This window comes from Miscanthus floridulus, chromosome 19, assembly GCF_019320115.1.
Source record: "Miscanthus floridulus cultivar M001 chromosome 19, ASM1932011v1, whole genome shotgun sequence".
NCBI classification, from domain to species: Eukaryota; Viridiplantae; Streptophyta; class Magnoliopsida; order Poales; family Poaceae; genus Miscanthus; species Miscanthus floridulus.
In genome coordinates, this window is record NC_089598.1 from 113744362 (window position 1) to 113749929 (window position 5568).

The 5568-nt window shown below is 42.8% G+C and overlaps 1 long non-coding RNA gene across 1 annotated transcript; it reads right to left on the reverse strand.

Annotated features, from left to right (window-relative positions):
- Positions 1 to 3026: 3026 nt before the first annotated feature.
- Positions 3027 to 4284, reverse strand: LOC136526894 (uncharacterized). Its single transcript, XR_010776620.1, has 3 exons — positions 3980 to 4284; positions 3730 to 3835; positions 3027 to 3093 (listed from the first exon to the last, which is right to left on the reverse strand). It is a non-coding gene; the product is annotated as an uncharacterized lncRNA (long non-coding RNA).
- Between the last annotated feature and the right edge of the window lie 1284 nt (positions 4285 to 5568).

Consider the following 5568-nt stretch of genomic DNA (forward strand, 5'->3'; position numbering starts at 1 on the left):
AAGCGGGCCAGAGTCGGAAGTGGCGTTTTGGCCAGGCCTTCCGATCGGAGAGACCGTCCGAAGGCAGGCTAGAGACCAAGGCGAGCACTCCGATCGGAGAGGTGGGCCGGAGTTGGAAGCTAACGCCGTACCCCCTTGGCTAGGCCTTCCGGTCGGAGATTGGGTCGTCTGTCTGGCCTGCAGTCTAGGTATTTGGGCTGGCCCATGAGTTGTGCGTTGCTTGCAACGTTGTCCGTTGGGCCGAGCCCTTGTTGAGAAGTCAGTCCATGAGGGACCCTGGGTTTATGAACCCGACACATGGTGTGGGACTCGAAGAAAAAGCCACTTTCTTTGCTCGATCCCCTAGTCGAAGTGCTTAATGCGTAAGCGAACCTAATAACATATTATTTTCTAATCACACATAGCATATTCTAATGTTGCCCCTTTTCACACTTTATAATGTGGCACAGTGTCCTAGCAAGAATGGTTGGTGGGACGAAGGTCCCATTCCAGGTTGCACCAATGCAATTGGAGACCCTAGACCAGCCGGCGGGAAACAATGAATGCGGGTTCTACATAATGTGGGCAATGCTTCGCTACCTCGGCGTAAAATCGGAGGCGACAGATGCTTTGGTGTGTATAATCTCCATTTCATTTATATCTGTTAATTCAACAAAATGATCTACTTGTTTCTCTAATATTTCTGCCTTTCGAAATAGTTTTTTTGAATGACAGCGTAAGAAATTTAAACACAATAGGTTGTTAGAAATGGAGGTCATAGCACTGTCATCGGAGCTAGCAGCCTTCATCATATCGGAGTGCTTGAAAAAAAGGAACATTCTCCATTGCACAGTCCGTGAAGTACAAGGCGCAGTGCAGGCCAAAGTGGCTCGCTAGACTATTGTAATTTCTTTTTTATTTTAAGAGATCGAGAGCTTCATAAATACATTTGAACTGTAACAGTAACATTTGTAATATTTAATGTTGATGGACCTATCATCTATGTAGGGTTTAATGTTGATGGACCTATAACAGTAACATTTGTAATGTCGTCTATGTGATGTCCTGATCTAGGGTAGGGTTTAGGGTTTCAGGTTTAGGGTTCAGTATCGAATATAAAGCGAAACCCGGTTCCACTAAAAAATAAAATAAATTATAAAACAGTAAAATACGAAAAAGAGATCACTGCCAGTTAGCACAAAATCGACAGTAATGGTAAAGAGGGCACTACCGGTTTATGGCATGAGCCGGCAGTGTTGGTTGAGCCATCACTGTCGACTTGAAATCCAAACCGGCAGTGTTGCTGAAGACAACACTGTCGGTTTGAGCCACTAGCCGGCAGTGATGGCTTGACCAACACAGCCGGCTTGAGTCATGAACTGACAGTGATGGCTTACTCAACACTGCCGGCTTGAGACACAAGCCGACAGTGTAGGCTTGCTCAACACTGTCGGCTTGAGCCAAGAACCGACACTGTTGAAGTAACCATCACTGTCAGTTGGTTCTATAAACCGGCAGTGTTGTTCAACTGGATACTGCCGGGTGGAGCCAGAAACCGATACTGTTTCCTGTAGATCAATGTCGGTTCTTGGAAACCAGCAGTGATGTCAACCCCCCATCACTGCCGGTATGCCACTGTCGGTTCAAAATTCGGCAGTGAAGGGGGTTTTTGAACTGACAGTGATGTCCTGATCTGGGGTAGTATATGGTCGTTAAAAGCTACGTCGATAGTACAATGAATGACCACATGATATTTCCCGTCGTTAACTTTTCAACAACCAAACAATACATGGTCGTTGATACTAGACTTGTAACAACCACATTTCTAACAACGACCACATTTTCCATCGTTAATTTTTTTACACCATCTATCATGAGGCACTAACGACCATGTTTTAGTAATAACGACCACAGTTTTTTTGTAACTAATACTATTTTTGGCCAGTTACACATTGATAATTTTTTCACATTGGCTACTTATCCATATCACCAGCCACCACTTGATACAATATACAATTAAATATTTTTCATAAATGGAAAAATACAACTAATAAACTTGCAACAGCAAACAATTATTATTTATCCATTTTATCAATACATGACGATGTATTTTTGTGAGAAATAGAAAAAAACAGCTAACCATGAAACTAACCGTGCCTAACCTAAGGACCATTCCTATTACAAAGAATTAGCAGCAATAAGCTATGTTTGATGGTGAACACCGTACCACCCGTACTACTATATAACTAAAATACTGATCTTCATCTGGAGACCCTCTGCAACATTGTCCTCCGATAGCTTGTTCTTGTCAACAAGCAGAAGCCTGTAGTTACTTCAATATGAAAACTATACATGACCCAAACAAAATAATATCCAGTTAATACTTAAATGAACTGATGTCAAATTGCAAGATCTTAAGGAATGGAATTTGTTACCTTGTATATATATATATATATATATATATATATATATATATATATATATATATATATATATATATATATATATATATATATATATATATATATATATATATATATACCCATTATTAAAAGAATATAACAAGATGGGTAATAAGTGTTTTTCCAATAAACTGAGCACAGCTGCTCTTCGAAACAAAGCACATTGGTAAAATTAGACTCTGCACAAACTTAAGGAAATACTCATCTGAAGCAAGAATAAAATTTGGAAACTAACCTTTACTGCATGGTAAAAGAAAAATTACTTGTTGAAGCAACATTATATAGGCTGATATATCTATGATACCTATCCCCTTCGATGAAGTTAATGCCTGAAACATGAGAACACAAAGGTTCAAGGAATTTGGCATGGAAGCTGAAACATGATGCATTATCTGAATACGGATTAGAAGCAACAATTATCTAGAATAATCTGAAACATGATAACACAGAGGTTCAGGCAAGGAATTGTGCAAGGAAAACTGAAACATGATGCATTATCTGAATACGGATTAGAAGCAATAATCTGAAGCATTGGAAGCTTATTGTACTATTAACTGAATTCTGCAGAAGCAACAAACCTTACATTGCTTCCAGACTATAAGAACAGCAGACTAGCAGAGGCACGTGGCAAATTTTCCTAGATAGATGCAATCTACAAACAAAATTCCCTTTGTTAAAGATGCCATAATAAGACATCCTAAACATTGAATCTCATAGACGACAAAGATAACCCACTACTCAAAAGAAATAGTCAGGGATCTTCAACTTGATCCGAGCCAATGTGTTTAATTATATATAAGAGAGAAGTATAGAGATAATGAACCGAGAGCCCAAACTGTAATGACAGTAAACGAATGATAGTAAAATTATGGCAAAGTCATGTTCATGTAAAATCAGTATGACAGTACAGGCTTGTTGTGCAGTAGCTTCAATGGAAATGCACTAACTCTTAAATATAAGACTAAATATATATCCTAAGAATATAGTCATCATAATAATATGAAGGTACTGATGTAGCAAACTTATTGCTACTGCTAATACAGGAGGGTATCAAGTGTCTTAATTATGTCTTGGTAAAAGATGTAATTGGTGACTTACTATAAGTTTGGAAAACCATACAATACATCTATGAAGGAAAGTGTAGAATTACAATCGCAGGTACAAATTTGAAAGAAAGGAAACCATATGATCTGATCTAGTGTTCTAGTCGAGACCTAAACCTATCCTTATTAATAACTTCTGAAAAACACAACAATCAAATGTCAAAACCTAACATTGGGGAACATACCTGCATAACTGAAATAGGCAGTGGCAACCCGGTCCTACTGCTGCACGGGATGGAAGATGAAGGCATGGATCGACCCTAGGGCTTAGGCCCAGTAGTGCTCTGCTCCCTGATGCAATGGTGGATGCAAGGACATCATGGACTGAAACTGCCAAGGGACAGTGCCATATATACCGAGGGATTGAACAAGGCAGGCTTCTCGAGATGCAGATGAGGATCGAGGAAAATTCCATTGAGAAAGATGATGGCTTACGGTTGAGGCTGATGAAGATCTGTTCATTTGGGCAGCCACGGCCAGTCATTATTCACCCATCGGACGACTGCCGCTGGCCTGGTCGCCGGAGCGCGGAGCAGCAGATGGTCAATCTCGTCGTCGGCAGTGCACGGAGGGCAACCCGCAGAGGGCCCTCGTCCCGGCCACATCGCAAGCTGCGCACGCATCAACATGGCCACCGTCACCGGGGTCCTCCCCTGCATTGGTGTGTAAGGATGGGAGAGGGGCGCCCTCGGAAGTGAAGGATTGCGGCGGCGACGAGATGCGTGGGGTAGCAATCTAGCAGATGCGGCGGTTGTTCGGGAGGGAGGGGTGCAACGTGAAATAAGCTGGGTGCGGGAGGTGGGTGCGGATCCGATGGCAGGGTGGACCATGGACTAAGACATAGTGACGAGCGACCACAGTGAGACCTGGATCACGACCGTGCATATTTTTGGTCGTCGGACACTTTGGGCAACAATGGAACGCACGGCAGATGGAACTCGACGATGCTAAAGTCTGGTTATTAATACTGTACGAAGATTTGTTGTAGTGCCCCCTAAATATGTGCATGTATATTTTGGATCAACAATTTGGCATGAAAAGCCGCATATTCACAATTTTAGTGAAAGTGTAGAGAACAAATCATATACATGATTTCGTGGGTGTGCAAAGTGTAACATATAATATCTGTGATGCATATGACACGAATATCATGCAATGAACAAATAGAAGTATATACCATCAGAAAATAATACCAACCAGTTGCGGATCTAAGACAAAATCCTAAGGGGGCTGAACAAGCTGTTGCGTTGGGCGCTGGCCGCTGGCTACTACAGTGCTGCGCTGCTACTTGCTGGTGTGGGCATTATGTTGCGTTGCTGCTCCATGGGCGCGGCCGCAGTAGGGGGGGCTTGAGCCCCCCAGGCCCGGTGGCAGATCCGCCACTGATACCAACTAAGCACACTAACATAAATATGTCCTTACAAATAGATAAAGTTCCATCTACCAATCACACATAGTCCACCACATAAGTCTTACAAGCCCAAATATAAATAAAAGTCCGATACGAGATAACGATCATGACGACCAAGTCCATACATAAATGAGACATATATAAATGAGGCGATCACATATGTTCTCCCCCTTTGGTGTCAAGCACCAAAAAGAAAGACGGCGTCAAACAAAGCGCCTCACTCGTCATAGTCATCGACGCCCTCCTCCTAGATCTCACTAGGCACCTGTCTGCCTGAAGTCAACGGGACGGCGTGTCGGAGGGCGGGCAACGAGGGCGGGGGCAGCGGAGGACTAGAAATGCAAAAATTATGATGCAATTATACATGGAGCTGATATATAAAAATAATAAACTAACACGGTTAATTCATACCTGTAGGTGGCAGTGCGGAAAGTCGCCATGCACGCATCGGCGGACTCGGCAGACCATTGGGCATCCTCCAGCCTAGAGTGTGCCGCCTCGGTCCTCTCCTGCTCTGACTCTGATAGGTTCAGCTCACCTTCGGCTATGTAGTAGTCTAGGGAGTTGTCTGCAGCCAGAGCCGAGGACGCGTCTTCAGAACCACATTGGAGCT